Raw genomic sequence first — 19,047 nt, 5'->3', positions numbered from 1 at the left:
AACCAGGGATGTTCATGTTTTGTTACCTACACTTATAATATCCATGAAAACAATTTCATGTTTAGTATGTAAGCGTTTGCTGGCGTATGCAGAGAAAGTTGATGGCAACTTATATCATGTCTCTTGTACCATTCTCAAGATATAGTTCATGATTAAATATGCACTATTTTTGAACGGGAGCTTTGTAAGAATCTGAAACAAAGGATCATAAATCAACTGTTGGAAAAGACAGCCCAGTTGACCATGTGACTCTGAAAAGGTGGCTCAGGACACCTTTGGGGATGCGGCCAATTTCAGTTAAAATGTTTCCAAACAGGAAGAACACGCTCTCTTCTTCCTCTTCCTCTCTTCTCTTCTGTCATCTCTCTTGTCATCTCTCCTGCTCCGCTGACTGCTCAGACTTAGCTCTGACTCGACGTCCCGAGAAAGTTCATAACTCCCTATGGTTTATACACCCATGAGAAGGCCTTGCTTCAAAGCCAACCTCATCATTCATACAGACAATAACTATACGATCTAACAGAGGTCCAAAACATCGATGGAACAAACTTTCGACCAAGAAACAAGCCACACAAAGAAGCGAGGAAACACCACAAAGACAAGCAAGTACATTTCCAATATTGTGCTCAAAGTGCTGGTGTATTCATTAAATAATTTGGGTAATCCGATAGCAAATCGATGTAGACTCGGTTCTTAAGGTATTGTCAACAGACTCTATAAAGTACATTTTCACTGTATTGATCATTTATTTTACATTCTGTCTCTCTTTTCACCTGTCTCATGTATATATATACAGTATATATGTGTAAGATTAGATTTATGTTTAGAAAGTTCTAAAGTTATAAATAGTAATAAAGTTTGTCTGTGTTCAAAGACGACGTGACTGTGGTATATTTTGATAAATTATCTCATTACTGTTTCTAAAAGATTTCGCTTCAAAGCTATACCTAAATATGTGTGATATTATTTTCAATGAACCATGAGAATAATATCAATCCAATAAGTGAATTAATCATAATTCACTTATTAAAGCTAATTCCTTACATTAGAAATTGTGAGCAGATACGGTATATTACGTATTTAATGGTGGAGAATTTATTCAGACAAATAATCTAGTTATTTGTAATTTATCTAATTTATAATGGTTGTCGAACACGACTAATTCCATTATACATTTCATTATCTAATATTGAACAATAAGGACATTTTAATTTAGTTCATAGCTCACATATTTCAAGATCCTAAATTCCCTCCTAAATTTAGCATGCCAAATATCCTTACATATAATGTTGTGAGAATGATGTGTGGGCACTTTAAAGTTCCCTTCTAAATGTCGCATACCAAATATCCTTACATTGATGATAAACTGTTTATTGAACATTGTTGTCTTTTAACATAATGCTATTGCAACAGCTTTGCATCGTGCCTAAGAACACCCCTTATAGTACTTCACCATGGTAAAATCAGTGTAACGCATTGCATGTCTTGGGCTATTGCTTTAATAAATAACATATCACCATTGCAAGAAAACATATTTTGAGTTGTTTTAAAGAGAACATAATCTCTACACTTCATATTTCAGCCAAACACCTGTTCTTGAGGATATAACGAAACACATTGTATTCTCAAAGGATATAAGAAAATGCTTCAAAATGTTATATTTCTCTGGTGAACCGCTGCCTGCAGTCTAGCTTGACTGTGAGAATGAAATGAGTCTTATTCTTCCATCAGTCTCTCGCAGAAGCTGGGCCTGACCTTAAACCCCAACACTGCAGAAAACACAATAACAATACGCCATGTCAAGCACAAGAAGAACCATCACACAATCCCAATTTTCTCAACATGGAACAGGGTTGCAAACTGAGAAAAACACATTCCTCTTTTGCTATAAAGGCTTGAATGAATAGACCTTATTCTTTGATTTTTGATGGGAATGACAACAAGGCTGTGAGGGATAGACGTAATCTGTTCATTGGGTTGAAGTGTTTTGGATGCTGATGCAAGAATTCCGCTGAAGAAACATTGAAAATATATATTTACAAGAAATTTAAAAAGACAAAAACCTCAGACAACATGAGTTGTGGAAAATTAGTTCTATTAGCCTTTTGATAGCTTTATATACAATGCATTTCATTAAAGTGACAGTATGTCTATCTCTCACAGCTTCATTTTCATTCCCATCAAAAATCAAAGACGGCACTTCTGTGAATAAGTTCAATAGCAACATTTAGGCTGGGCTTAAGGCTTGGTTCCATTGTAATATTTTCCATTCCATGGACAATTTGGCACAGATATGCATAAATCACGTGCCAATACTAATTGCACCCTTAGGCTCAATGAGCTAGCTGGACAAAGGCATGGTAAACTATCCAAAAAACTCTCTAACAATTAAAATGGTTTGAAATGATAAATAAAGCCCTTGCAACATGCTCTCTTATTTCAAAAAAGAATGGTGGCTCATTTGTCATCGTAAGACTTGTTTTCTTTTCAATATAACCTATTTATTTACAGAGCCTTTTTGAGGCCATCACAAAGCATCACATTTTCTTTATATCCTTCAATAAGTAGGTAATTATGAACACATGCTGATGTGATTTAATGAAACTGTAGCCAGCACATGTTGCTCTTCCGGCTGTCAGATTTAATTTGTTTCCATTCAAATGCCAGTCAAAGAAGACTACGTTAATAACAGACTGGATTCGGTGTCAGCATTGTTTCCAAGAACCATCATTGTAATTTTATGTACAAAGAAATCTGACAGGTCAAAACAGGTATTATAAAAAGCCATTTTTGCATTGATGATTGTTTGATCTGCTATAGAAACACAGGAGCTTTGGTTAGTATTAGGCTTATGCCACACTTATACTGTACGTGTGATTGTCCTTGAACTTGAGGGAAACTGAAAATTTTAACTGAAAATCATCTCAGTACCAGTTTGTTAAAATGTGTAAATAGTAATTTTGAGAAAAGGCCTAGAAGCATTTATTTGCAGATGCCTCTTGGTTTGATATTTTGTTAGCTAATGCAATTACATCCATCCTTTTTAAAATATGGCAAGTTTCCAAATACTTTTTGGAACCACTGTACATTTAGTTGAATAGAAAGTAATCCTGACATTTAATGGTGTAAGTTTCAAAAATGAGTGATGCAAAGTGTAAGCGGATGTCATTTTCATGAAGTAATTTTGGGTGAAAAATGATTTTATTCTTGCATCTCTGTGGTAGATAAACATACAGTATTGGATATACCATTATTGTCTTGTTACATCATTCTGTTCAGATAAGGGAAGCAGAACAGTTCATGAAAATGTAATTCTCCAAAACTTTATCTAAGATTAATATATGTCTGAGAAACTGGTTATCATGGGAATATGTTCCTGCTCAGCTACAACACTGTATACTGTGAAAGTGAAATTGGTTGTAATGCAGTTTTAAGCTTTTTTCCATTAGTGCTGCTACATCAACTGGTGTATTAGTGGCTAAAAAGAGCAACCCTGCAATTTGCCTGAAAGAAACCTATGTTGTCAACCATGTAGCTAAAACTAGCTTAAATTGAATGAGATCTATATTTAAACTATTAGCTCTGTGAAGTAATAACCAACCCAAGGAAAAAGATTTACAAGATTTCTTGGTAACACTTAAAACTAACTTATCAATACTTAAAAGTAGCAGGTTGTTAACGGTACTTATGTGGTACCATTGTACAGTGATAGTGTCAGATGGTAATAATGTGGTACTTTGACCCCATTTGTACCAGGCTCTAGGGTTGATCTGATACCAACATTTTTATTTTGATGGACATTTGAGTTCCTCCTGTGTGGTAGTTTTTAACAAGGTCTGCATTCTAATTTAAATGCTGAAACACTCGCAGGTGTTCACAGCCCCTCGAACACATACAGCATTATGTCATCACATGTGATCTGTTTGTGTATGTGTGTGTGAAGTATGACAGCGAGCAAAGCAGCATCTCTCATTCATTCTGAAGCGTGCAGCACAGGTAGATGGCATATTATTCAATTAAAAAACACCCTTCCACTGTTTAATGATCACACTTGGCCATATCAAGATTTTTTTATCTGATTTAATGTCAAAATCTAAAAAATGAAACATTCTGTAAAGTTTTGCTAATAGCACCATGTATACCTGTCCCATCTACCACATACACAACATGAAGAGCTTGCTGGCTGCTTGATTTAGAGTTATTCCTGATAAAGTCAGATTATACACTGCATTGATTAACCACTAGTTTTATCGCAAAAGGTCTATGTCCAAAACACATGATATTACAATGGTACATGTATAAAATACTTTTATAAAAATGTATATAAAAGATGCTTTTTAAAAAAGGTTTTATCATGGCAGCCTATATATCTAAATCATGATATTGCCATGGTACACATTAAAAACAAACTAACAAAGTATTCCCATGGTACATGTACAATGTACAATTATGTGTCCAAAAAACATACAGTACTAATACCACAGTACATGTCCTTTTTGCAAGTGAAAGCAAAGGACAAAAAACGCCATACACATCAGTTCAGTTACACAAATATAAGAAACTCCCTTCACAATTGGAGAAGGTCACCCAAACTAACCTTGCGACCGAAATGTTGCCGCAGTGACATGAAAAATTTGAAAAAGATAATGATTTGTTTTAAAAGGATTAGTCCAATCACCATACATGTTAACATGCTAGCTATTCTGCAGCCTAATTGGAAGCACATGGGAGCTCTTGTGTTTACAGTAAATAAATCACCTGACAGAAACAAATGACTGCTGGCCAGGGGTGAAGATGATTAATTTCCTCTCCAACTCAGTATAGTTAGGCAATTTTTTCATATGGCCGAAAACAGTAATAAACACAAGTTAATAAGCCCTTGGCTCACTGTCTGCTAATGAGCTGCTAATGGAAATCTGTATATACAAATGTATTTGGTGAAGAGTTCTTGAAACCGGTTGAGCAACACTTATGAAACACTCGCGTACAGTCACATTATGAACAGAAACACAAAATGGACAAATGTTTATACAAAAGCACACTGGAATAAATAGAATTTTCTTAACAAGTATTTTTTTCTTGTTCTCAGGTAAAAAATATCCCAAAAATCCTTTTAAAAGGTAAGCAATATAAACTTAACTCAATATATATTTTCTGAAAACATAATTTGATACATTGTTGCCTTACAAGTCAAACTTGTTGGTTGTAAAGGCAATGAAACAGATTAAAGGGATAATTCACCCAATATTTATACTCACCCTCATGTTGCTTCAAACCTGCAAGACTTATGTTTTTCTGTGTAACACAAAAGGAAAATGTTAAAAAAAAAACCTTTATCTTTTACCTTTTACCAAATAATGAACGTGAATATTGATTCCAGGGGGTCAAGCTTCAACACTGACAAAAAACACATAAACACAGCTAAAGAGATTGATAATACTCCAGCGCTATATTCTAAGACTTATAACTGCCTTTTGGAGTTAATCAATAATTTGATTATAGCTTACATTTTGGATGAATCACCACCTAAAGTGATTGTATAGCTATAAGGAAGACTTAAAGTATGTTATTATAACGACTACTTTTACTGTGGTTTTATGAAATAAAAGTTATTTTTTGTGTGTGTGTGTCTTTTTTGGAGCTTGACAGCCCAGAGTCACACTTTACTTTTATTGACACAGATTGTAGGGAAGCACTGATATGGAATTTATGGGCCGATACGATAACCGATAATTCACAGTTCATTGTGGCTGATACCTATATGATGTTGATATATATATATATATATATATATATATATATATATATATATATATATATATATAAATAAGGCTCTTATTTGTAATCCTTTAAACTGGAACTGCTTGCTAATTCATTAAAAGCTTCTCATTTGAAAAATATGATTTAAAACCTTGAAATTTTGACTTTTATATACTACTATTATAGGTTCATCGGATATAACATGAACCAAAAATGTGTCTATATTACTGATAAATGCTTATTTGAATGAAAAATAAATGATACATTTTACATACATTATATGGTGTCCATTTATATGAGTGTTTACGGTAATCCGGATAACTCGCTCACACAGAAAGAATAATTAACTTTAAACGGCTGTAATAATGCATTAAACCAAAATGAGGCGATTAATAAACAGTATGTAACAAACAATTAACAACAAAACACAAAATCCAAACCCTAATCTCTGTATACATTGTGTAATATTTATGATAGCTGCCAGTCTGTGTGTGCAGCAGTGGTGTGGGTCATTGTGTGTGTGTGTGTATTTGTGCTTATGTGTGTCTCATTCACAGACAATTGTTACAGCACTCATCTGTAACAGTTCCACTGTATAACTTATGAAATGTGAACACAAAAATCATATTAGGAATAGGTAACATCATACAGATCAAGTCATGGTTCGCAATGTAAGTCTCAACTTCTAAAATACAACAAACACATTCGCTTCACTCACAAACTAGTGTTTTTAGCCATCTCATGTCAATCTGTTGGTTATTTCTATATCTATGCACTGTGTTAGATTGTATTTGGGCTTGTTTTAATCGCAATGGTATTCTGTATGTAACAATGTGCTATTTCCCACATTTTGTTTCATACGTAATAAGCAAAAATGATTGTCCTAAGTAACATACAAATAAACTGTAACCATTTATTGGCGGAAATATTGGGGGTAATTCCATTATCGGTGCACTAATAATATATTTACTTTCCTGGTTATCTGCCAATAATATATCGGGGGTCGATTTAACATGCATCCCAAAGAGATTCTTTAATACACTGAAAAATATGTTTTCTTCATAAAGTTATAACAACATCTTCCGTCTATTTAAAGGGATAGTTCAACCACAAATGAAAATTCTGTCATAATTTACTTACCATGTTGTTCCAAACGTTTATGACTTTCTTTCTTCTGTGGAAAACAAAAGGATTTGTTAGGCAGTATGTTAGGACTGAACGCATCAGTCACCATTCACTTTAATTGTATGGGAATATAAGAGCAGCATCAACATTCCTAAGAATTTAAATGAGTTTGGAATGACTTGAGGTTGAGTAAATGTTTACAGAGTTTAAATTTTTGGGTGAACTGAACCTTGAACTTGACACAATTATTTTTTATTTATTTTCAGAGTTTTCTTCTTGACTTTCTTCATCAGAAATTACATTTTATTAAAGTGGTCAAAAGAGCAATGATCTGGCACCACTTTCATTTTAATTAAATTGAATTGATGCCTTACATATTAGTGGGTTGATTTTTTTTTAATATATATATATAATTTTTTACAAAGCATGGTACATTTTACGAACCCATTCAACACCTTAGCAATGCAGTCTCTTTTGGAACAGAAGCATAGAAAAAGGAAACATGCTGATAAAATGCACGGTCATGAGCAGCGTAGATTACAAGCACAAAAGAGACGCAGGAAGTGCCTCAGTGCATTTATCATTTCGATAGAGTGTTCATCCACCTCTATAAGAGCCCGCACAGCAGCAGGAATCATACAACAATACACATCTTCACAAAAGTTTCAGTGTTAACAGACCAAGGAACACACAGACCCAACACAGAGATCAAACACTCAAGTAGCTGAATTCTGACAAGCAAATATCAAGATTTCTCTGACTTTCTCTCGTTTACTACAATGGTTATTTGTGTAAACATGTACAAGTTTGTTGCATTACCTCGAATGCTGTTGTGCTATTTGCTTTTTGGTGCCAGTGGTGTATTGAGGGTTAAATTGCTTGATAATGCTTTCACAATTCAAAAATAGTTCAAAAGTTCATTTAATGAAACAGTAGGGATGAAAATATTAAAGATCGATTTCATTCAAAAGCATGTACTGGCTATTTAGCCAGATTTCTAGCCAACAGAAGAGCAGTAATATTCAAATGTGCTTGGAAGGGTAATAAAAAAATCTTTACTATGAACATTTGTTCTCTTACGAGAGGTTCTCTCGTATTGCGTAAGCTAGCTTACGCTACGGGAAAGATTCATCTTTTCTGAGATATTGAAGCCAAAAAATTATCCTTAATTTTGTATCCATTGTCAACGCAGTGCAGCAGCTGCATATCTTGAGCGGGCTAGCTAGCGAGCTCATTGGTTGCTCTGCGGCAACTGCTGCAGCCTATAGACGAACTTGAGTGAACTTGTGTCCAATGACAGGCGCCCGCGCCGTCACTGTATCAAAGCCCGCCAGAATGGGCGTGGCTAGAGTGCATATAAGCGTAAGTTCGTAGGCTGGAACCCTGATTTTCATCTATTCAGCGAAGCTCTTCGCATCTCTGAACTGCAGAAGCCGCGTCGCCGTTCGAGGGGCATCTAGCAAGCTTGGACAGCGCTCGAAGAAGCCGGCCGTCTTCGCCACCTTCAGCCATCCTGCGAGCTACGCCATCCGGCAACGTATCCTTTTTAGAGCAAGCTAGTTCCTCAGCGAACTTCACAAAAAGAGCAACGAGCGTCTTTTTAAAGATGCTTCGCACCACCTGCGCCTCATGCCGCGCCCCTCTCAGCGCCGGAGACCGCCACCTCATCTGCGCTCTCTGCCTGGGACTGGAACATGCAGAGCTCGCCCTCGCTGACGGCGGATGCGACCTCTGCGAGGAGCTTCCGATGTCGAACCTGCGGGCTCGACTCGAAGCACTCAAAACCGAAGCCGCCGCGCCGCCTTTCGTTTCGCCGCGCAGAAAGAAGCGCCGCTCCCAAAGGCTGCCGGAACCGGTGTTAGAAGCGACTGCCTCGCTGTCATCCTCCCCGCCCCGGGATGCACAGTTGCCGTCTAGCGGCCGCACTGTTGCCATCACAGATGACGAGGCGGAGGATAAGGGCTGCTGTTCCATCATGGCTTCAGACAGCGAGGAGTGGTCAGGCTCCCAAGCCTCCTCCTCGGCCCAGGAATCCAGCAAGACCGCGCCGGAGTCGAGGAAGAACTAACGCGCCTCCTCACACAGGCCGTCGACCGCCTCAGGCTCGAGTGGTCACCGCCCTCTGAGCAGGCTCCCAACAGACTCGACGGCTGCTTTCTTCAGAGCCGTCGCCGCGCGGCGCCCGCGGCCCGGGCCGCTCCCTTCCTGCCGGAACCCCACGCCGAGCTCTCTAAATCGTGGAACGCGCCTCTCTCAGCCAGGAACCGATCCCATGTCTCAACCTCTCTCGCTTCGGTGGACGGCGCCACCGAGAGGGGCTACTCTTCCATCCCCCCGGTCGAGGATTCGGTAGCAGCACACCTTTGCCCGCCCTCCGCGAGATGGCGGTCTAAGCCAGTGCTCCCGTCTAAGGCCTGCAAAACTACTTCCGCATGTGTTGGCCACGCCTATGCCGCCGCCGGCCAAGCCGCATCTGCTCTGCATTCCATGGCCGTTTTACAGATCCTCCAAGCGGACCTTCTTCGAGAGTGGGATGAGAAAGGCAGGCACCCAGAGGCTGTTTCAGATCTAAGGAGCGCGACGGATCTCGCCCTTCGCGCCACCAAAGCTGCAGCTCAAGCCCTAGGGAAGTGCATGGCCGCGCTGACTGTGACCGAGAGACACCTATGGCTAACGCTAGCCGACATGGGAGAAGCTGAACGCTCCACGTTCCTCAACGCGCCGCTCTCTCCGTCCGGTCTGTTCGGTTCCGCAGTGAGTGGCATTGTTGACCGTTTCTCGGAAGTCCAGAAAGCCACCCAAGCCATGAATCTCTTCCTGCCTCGTCACGCTAGCTCCTCTGCAGGCCGCCCACGTGACCAGCCTCCTGCACGAGCCTCTTCACAGCGCCCAGCTCAGCAAAGCCAGACTTCTCAGCGTCGACAGGGCGGCCGCCCTAGAACGCGCTCAGACAGCCGCCGCAGACCGCCGCCCCCCCGCGGGCCTCGGCCTAAGATTGCGCTGAAACCTGAGCAACCGAAGTCCTCCTAGCTTTGTTGAGGAAACGACGGCTCAGTCCCGCCTCGGCCGGACCACCGTCAAAGCTTCGCCCCCTGTCAGTCCACTTCTGAACGACGGCCCAGACAGACTGTCCAGAGACAATATTTCCCCAAGGGAATGGTCCCTGCATGCTCAAACAGTCCATTAGTTATGGAGCATATTCGGCAGAGCAGAGATAGACCTCTTTGCGTCAGAAGAGAACTCTCACTGCCCAGTATTTTTCTCGAAAAGCGAGGACGCGCTGGCCCAGGACTGGCCCAACCGCCCGCTTTACGCCTTCCCTCCCGTCTCGCTATTGCCACAGGTAATGCAGAGGATCAGGGAAACGCGTCACTCGGTGCTCCTCATAGCCCCGCGCTGGGAGAATCAGACATGGTTCCCGGAGCTTACGCAGCTGTCACTGACAGCCCCGTGGCCCATTCCAGTGAGAGCAGATCTCCTCTCTCAAGCTCGCGGCACGATCTGGCATCCCCACCCAGAGCGCTGGGCGCTGCACGCGTGGGTGATCAAGGACTACCCGTCGCTTTGCCAGAAGGAGTAATAAACACTATCATACACGCTAGAGCCCCTTCCACGAGAAGACTCTATGCGTCCAAATGGTCTGTGTTTTCAAAATGGTGCACCGACAGAGACCTGGACCCACGGACATGTCCACGCTCAAAGTGTACGTGGCGGCCGTCGCGGCGTTCGCTGAACCCCTGCATGGCCAGTCACTGGGAAAAAACGAGCTGGTCATCCGCTTCCTCAGGGGAGCTAGAAGGATGAACCCCCCGCGCCCCCCATCGGTTCCTATCTGGGATCTTTCCGTAGTTCTCGAAGCTATGAAAGCCCCCCTTTCGAACTGCTTCAATCCGTGGATTTGAAATACCTTTCACTCAAAACCATTTTTCTAACTGCCCTGTCATCAGTTAAACGTGTGGGAGACCTTCACGCGCTGTCTGTCAGCGCTGCGTGTCTTGAGTTTGGACCAAGTGACTCCAAGGTCATTTTAAAGCCTAGACATGGCTATGTCCCCAAGGTTTTCGGTACTCCTTTCAGAGCACAAATCATTTCCCTATCGGCGCTGCCAGCATCCGATAGCGAACGCGACGCCAATCTCCTTTGCCCAATCAGAGCACTGAGATTGTATACTGCGCGCTCCGCCTCTTTCAGACGCTCTGAGCAGCTTTTCGTTTCGTTCGGAGGGCGCACCAAAGGTTTCGCCGCCTCGAAACAGACACCGTCTAGATGGATAGTGGACGCTATTGCTGCCGCGTACGCGTCAAAAGACCTACCATGCCCGTTAGGCATTAGGGCTCACTCCACTAGAGGCATGGCCTCCTCGTGGGCATGGTCCAGTGGGATTTCCATTCACGACATATGTGTGGCAGCGGGCTGGGCTTCCCCCTCCACCTTTGTCAGATTTTACAATCTGGAAGTGCCCGCCCTGCAGGCAAAACTACTAGCGGTTTAATACGCTACAGCTCCCCTGGTGAGCTGCACTGACGGGACACATTCCACACAGACCGGCACCGCCGATCTGTCTTTCCCTTCCCACTATGTGCTTATGTATTACACACACACTGGCCCGCACTCTTGCCGGCCAAATATTATTCCCCACTCACAAGGGCTCCCCGGGTCCCCCACCCCGGGGCTCATGCAGTGGATGCTTGGCGCGCACAGCGTTGACAATGGGTTCCCGTAGCGTAAGCTAGCTTACGCAATATGAGAGAACCTCTCGTAAGAGAACGAATCGGTTACCTAACGTAACCTCGGTTCTCTCTAGATGAGGGAACGATTATTGCGTAGCCGGCCGTGCTCGCGCCACAAGCGATTTTCGCTTCATTCAATGAAAACCAGGGTTCCAGTCTACGAACTTACGCTTATATGCACTCTAGCCACGCCCATTCTGGCGGGCTTTGATACAGTGACGGTGCGGGCGCCTGTCATTGGACGCGAGTTCACTCAAGTTCGTCTATAGGCTGCAGCAGCTGCAGCAGAGCAACCAATGAGCTCGCTAGCTAGCCCGCTCAAGGTATGCAGCTGCTGCACTGCGTTGACAATGGATACAAAATTAAGGATAATTTTTTTGGCTTCAATATCTCAGAAAAGATGAATCTTTCCTGTAGCGTAAGCTAGCTTACGCAATACTCGTTCCCTCATCTAGAGAGAACCGAGGTTACGTTAGGTAACCGATTCGTTACTATCATCAAGTAAGACCGAAAACCAATGTTTGTTTTGGTTTTAGTCCTTAAAATGATTTTAAAATATCTCCAGAAGCCAGCCCACTCAGTATCCACATACATGCTTTGCCAGCAGTTATGTTAAATGAATTATGGTGCAGAAATCGATATGTGATCCATCTATGAGTTAAGTGCTGGTTTCTGTAAAATGGTTCAATCCTAGGCTGCCCATGTCAGTGATTGAAACCTTGCCTGTGCAAATAACATTGAACTAGTTTTGCAAGAGATTAATCTTTTCATCGTTGAGCAGAGAAACACAAACAAGACAAGATTACTTCAACACTTCTCATAGGGCTTACCCTTCACTCCACAATGTCATTACCTAGAGCGGAATCATATGGCTCAGAGGTTGCTCTTAACTCTCAAAATGGATTGTGCTTCCTTAGAAGTGCCCTGCGATGGCATCATCTGTGCCTGTTTGAACACAGACAGATGTAGGCGGAAAGTGCTAGCTCATTCTAGATAGCATTTGATTGGACAGAGTTTCCCAGCTGCTCTTTTTAGCTGTTAGAGAGTATCTTCAGATTTTAAATACGTATATCTGCCGAAGGGAAATTTTGTCAACGTTTAAGTATTCCAATGAGATAAAAGTTATTGGATTTTTTTTTTGTTTGTGTTTTTACTCCTTGAAATTTCACTCCTTGAAATGTCAATGTTAATGTATCACTAGATTCAAACGTGATTCTCAAGTATTCATTTATAGCCTAAACCGGAGTGTGATTCCTGACCTGAAGTGATGATTTCACGTCGTAGCTCATCTATCTGTCTCATTAAATTGATACTTTTTTATGTGATGATAGTGTTAATTTTGGACCTGTGATGACTCAGATTTAGGATTTGGATGTTTATATACTAGTATGTATACTTGTATATAATATGAATATATAATATTAGGGATGTGTCCGAAGTTCATCTGAATAATATAAAAATATTCAGATGATTATCCAAGAGGCACAAGGATAATGCAACATTTTAAATAAACATATACAGAATTACAAAGAATTTATGAACCCGTACAGACAATATTTCTAAAAAGTACAGTGAACGCTGTGATTTCAGATCGAATGGGCATGGTCTCGACTCCGTTTGCTGTCTCGGTTAATTGTTTGTGTCTGGAGCTTGTCAAGTGTAATATTAACTAAGATTTGACATCATATATACTCTCCACTCCTTGAAATGTCAATGTTAATGTATCACTAGATTCAAACGTGATTCTCAAGTATTCATTTATAGCCTAAACCGGAGTGTGATTCCTGACCTGAAGTGATGATTTCACGTCGTAGCTCATCTATCTGTCTCATTAAATTGATACTTTTTTATGTGATGATAGTGTTAATTTTGGACCTGTGATGACTCAGATTTAGGATTTGGATGTTTATATACTAGTATGTATACTTGTATATAATATGAATATATAATATTAGGGATGTGCCCGAAGTTCATCTGAATAATATAAAAAATATTCAGATGATTATCCAAGAGGCACAAGGATAATGCAACATTTTAAATAAACATATACAGAATTACAAAGAATTTATGAACCCGTGCAGACAATATTTCTAAAAAGTACAGTGAACGCTGTGATTTCAGATCGAATGGGCATGGTCTCGACTCCGTTTGCTGTCTCGGTTAATTGTTTGTGTCTGGAGCTTGTCAAGTGTAATATTAACTAAGATTTGACATCATATATACTCTCCACTCCTTGAAATGTCAATGTTAATGTATCACTAGATTCAAACGTGATTCTCAAGTATTCATTTATAGCCTAAACCGGAGTGTGATTCCTGACCTGAAGTGATGATTTCACGTCGTAGCTCATCTATCTGTCTCATTAAATTGATACTTAAAATATCAACATCAGCAATTAAGGTAATTAACTGACTAATTAAATTAAAATGCTCAATTTTGTTTCTTCTTCTTTAAACTGTGCTTCCTCTGGTAAGGCGATATATAAATTTAACAGTATTATTATAATGATTATTATTTAACTAAATAATGGTGTCTTATCGTAAAAATTCCTGATAGATTTACTGTACTTCTAACTGTTTGTAAGCTATATTGATTTTATTTTCATTTCTTTTAATGTTTGAATTTGTATTTATTATTCACTGCAAAAATGTCTGCTTGACATTTCACATTTTACTTGACACCTCCAACCTCCTGAATAATGTTGTTTTGCAGAGACAAGCAAAAACATCTGTTTCATGCAGATATTAATATCAGAAATACCCGGAGAAACCACAGTTAACAACATATTCTACAGTAAATGTAGCCTACAAATTCAGCTTCATCTGGTAAGAAAAAAAGAATAAAATAATATTTTTTTTAAATAACAGTTGAATAATAATAATAATAATTATTATAATTAGGTTATTATGAAAAGGCATATACAAGGCATATTTTAATAATAGAAACTATAAATGTAAGAGTAACCTTTAAAAAAGGGCATTTAATTTAGTTTAGACACACTTCCGGTTTAAGCCCCGCCAACACCCAGTTCTATCCGAATACAGATGCACACCCCTATTTAATATTGTAACAATAGCAGGAGGAGGCATACGAGGGGTGAGGATCTAAATGCAGGTTTTTATTGAGCAAAGTGAAAACAAACCAGACTGGAACAAAGGAAACGTCCACGATGGGAAAAATTAAACCAAAACATCAATGGTACACGAACTAGGTGAACAAGGCAAGACATCTACTTCCAAACATCACAAACAATGATCGACGGAGACTGAACAAACAACCAGGCTTAAGTACAGAGGGATAGTGAAGATCAAGCAACAAACAGGTGAAAACAATGATTGAATGCTGGCAGTGATGAGAGCCGAATTGTGGAAGTTGTAGTTCGTGACAACTGACTAGAGATACATGGGGCAGACAACAAGGGATCATGACAAATATACTCCCAATTATATTAAAAACCTCATATTTTCTGTTCATATTATTCAACACCTACACAATGGAAACAGCAACTCAAAATTCAGCTTTTAACATGCCCTTAAAAGCCACTTTCTATACAGAAGAGATGTTGGGAAGACTCAGGGAGTGAAAACTTTCAATAACTGGCACTGAGATTGCTGTACACGGGTCCCTTTTTAGACCTGTCTGAATGCTGGATGAATAACAATATGGTGCGCTTTGTGACTGTGGGCACTTGGGATAGCCAGAGCCTGCCAACATGGCAGCCTTTTACTGTAACCTGCTTAAAAGGGCCCACTCGCCTTATTGTTGTGTGGACAAAGACACTATTGGAAGTTTTCTGGAGTTTGAAGTCTGCCCAAGTTCTTACTAATTTTATGAAAAAATCCTTTACAAACTTGTGAATGGAGACATTTTCTTAACTCTCCTGCATTCACTTCTCACATGTGTCTCCTTTTAGAGTTTCAGAAGACATCTCATCAGTGTGGCAAGCTGTCTCTAAAGTCATATATTTAAATATGAACTCAACATTTCTCATACATTTTTCCAAGACCAAATTATTTGTCTCCATAGCATCCATAGAAGTCTCCATAGCTATGACTGGGCAACCTCACATTAACCTGCACCCTAAGGCAGTAGCTGATCCGATAGGAGAGTGGTGCCCCAAATAATGCCACCCTGCCGCAGCACAGACCTCACAAGTAGTGATGTGTCGTTCATGAACGATTCGTTCATTTTGAACGAATCTTTAATATGACTCGGGACTACCGAGTTGTCTCAGAGAGTGATTCGTTCATTTTGTGTTGACCGCGCATGCGCGCAACATCGCATAAGGTACATGAAGTCAGAAATGATTAGTTCATCTTTCGCGAGTCTTCGGGTTCGGCCGGGTCCGAGTCTTTCGTTCTTCCTGTCAGTCCCATAGAGACTATGCTGCTGTCAGTACCGGAAAGAGAAATGATTAGTTCGTCTCTTCGGTTTCGAGTCGTTCGTTCTTCAAGTCAGACTCACAAACCCATAGCACAGCACTATGCAGAGACAGAAATGATTAGTTCATCTTTCGAGTCTGAGTCCTTCGTTCTTTTGTCACGTGACAGCTGGTATCTTGCATCAAATAAAACATTAGATTCGTATTATTGACTGCGTCTGAATGTACATTGTTTTATATGTTGGGAATTAACATACAATTATCAAAATATATGTACAATAAACATCATCTGAAAAATAAAAAAAGGTCCATCTTATTATTGTCCCTGTCCATCTCTTTTTATTGTTAATATGTTTTTAGTAGGATATATATAATTTGGACATACATACATACATACATACATACCATACATACCATACACACACACACATACATACCATACATACATACCATACATACATACCATACATACACACATACACACATACATACATACCATACACACATACCATACACACATACCATACATACATACACACATACATACACACATACACACATACATACATACATACATACATACATACACACACACACACACACATACATACACACATACATACATACATACATACATACATACATACATACATACATGTTTATATGACAGCATAGTCTCTATGGGACTGACAGGAAGAACGAAAGACTCGGACCCGGCCGAACCCGAAGACTCGAGACTTCAACTAATCATTTATCTTTCCGGATCCGGACCGGTATGCTGCATGTGCATGCAGTCAGTGAGTGCATTGGCTGCTGTGTCACACCACACGGCCCACACACAGACACTGACGAGTCGACATCAACAACTAAGTATTTTTAACGTTTTGAAGTTCGAACCCGATGACACAAGAGGACCCAATTAATAAATTAACATTTCGGTTTCTTATAAATTGGCTCTGGCTGCATTACCCTATAGTTTACTTTTATTTATTTATTTCAAATTGAATCAACATTTTCGTAAGTAGACTACTTGATGTTTTGGGCTATTTAACATGACATTTAATTATATTCTGCTGAAATGAACGAAATGACTCGAAAAAAGATTCGTTCATTTTGCTGAACGAGACTCAAAGATCCGAGTCAGTAAAATGATCCGAACTTCCCACCACTACTCACAAGATCATGATGGGGGAAAGGTGCCCCCGAGTTGAAAGGCTTCTCAGCCTAAAAGGCTCTAAATGGTTAGGATTATAAATGTTCATAATGCATTCTTACATTCTGAACAAACATAATATAACCATAATCAACAGTATAGGTACACCGTGACACAGGATCGACTCAGTGGTCTTGAAAAATAAGTATCAACCATGTGATTGCTGGGCAGATTTGACAAAGACATTGATGATTTTGCATCAAAGAAAACTAGGAGGGGAGTGTTAAATTTGAAATTAGGAATTATGTGTAATAGCACAAGCAGCAATCTGTAAGTATTCTACCATTTTCTTTATTTATTGACTCTATAATTTAATTGTGCAATTTAAGTTCTGTATGTATAGTGTAGATGTTAATATATATATATATATATATATATAGTTACTTCATTTCTATATTCATTGTCTAGTTATACCCCCCCAAAAATGAATATTTCAGCTCACTATTTCAGATCAGAAAGTGAAACAAAACCGGCATCACATGTGACTTTAAGTTGTGAAAGTGAAGGTATAGAATAAAAAAAATACACCCACACGTATTATGTCACTTCTGAAGACATGGATTTAACCACTGGAATCTTATGGACTACTTTTATGCTGCCATTATGTGATTTTTGTAGCTAACTAACATTCACTTGAATTGTATGGACCTACAAAGCTGAGATATTCTTCTAAAAATGTTTTCATTTGTGTTCAGCAGAAGAAGGAATATCATACACATCTGAGATGTCATTGAGGTGAATAAATTATGAGAGAATTTACATTTTTGGGTGAACTAACCCTTTTAAAGGGTAGGGGTTGGGAAGTTAAGGGGGGGTGTCACGTCGGATCTCGCCTAGGGCTCTATGTTAGCCAGAACCTCCACTGCCCTAAGGTCATCATCTCCATCATTTGCTTGAGAGTCTTAGATCATAGACTTAGTAATATGACAAATAATTGTAATTATTTGTTGAATAATTCCCTCAGATTGCTTAGGCAGTGAATAAGTATCTCTGGGATTCATAATCTTGAAATGTATCTGAATTTTATTAACTTCTTATTGATTTGTCTCTGTAGTGAGTTGATAAAATTATATTTCACATTCCACATTATGCCCCAAAGTTAGTAAATGGTGACAAATCTGTGTCTTTAGAGAGCACATCTGGAGAACTTGCTTTTCCTTAAAATGTAAACCTTTTTAGTATATTTAAACAAAGGCAAGGGTACAAAGAAAAGAAAAGATGTAATATCAGCAGAAAATATTGGGAGAAATCCACCTGGATTCACCTCAAGAGAAATTATAATTTGAATTTTAGAATTGATTCTACTAATTTACAGCTCATTTAGTAATTAAAGGAATTGGTTACACAAAATTGGTACATTTTGCCATCATTTACACATGTTGTTTCAAACCTACATGGCTTTTTTCTGCAGAACACAAAAGGAAATAATTTATTGACTGTTTATTAGCTGAATTCAGTACAATGACGGTAGAGAGTGACTCAATTTAATGCTTAGTAAAGCACCCAAACGTGTCTTAAAAGCATCCACATCTTATGAAATTTACATGACAAATGCACATTTTTGCAAACCATAATTACGGGCTTCATTACACGTTTGGCTGCAGTTTCCCAATGAAATGTCCAGCGGGGGTGCCAAAAGCGAGTAAAATTATGTTGTAATCAGACGAGTATTTTAAGGTGAATAAGAGGTGGATATTTTAAAGAGTAAAACGTACCTCCCTAACCAAAACTTTAGCCTAAACCTAACCAATAGTGTCCTAAAAGATAAATCAGAGATGAACAAAACAGCAAATTCAACATGAAAAGCCCATTTACTGAAGCATCCACATCATTTTGTG

Source organism: Xyrauchen texanus, chromosome 28 (genome assembly GCF_025860055.1).
Source record: "Xyrauchen texanus isolate HMW12.3.18 chromosome 28, RBS_HiC_50CHRs, whole genome shotgun sequence".
Taxonomy (NCBI): domain Eukaryota; kingdom Metazoa; phylum Chordata; class Actinopteri; order Cypriniformes; family Catostomidae; genus Xyrauchen; species Xyrauchen texanus.
This window is presented reverse-complemented; position numbering follows the sequence as displayed.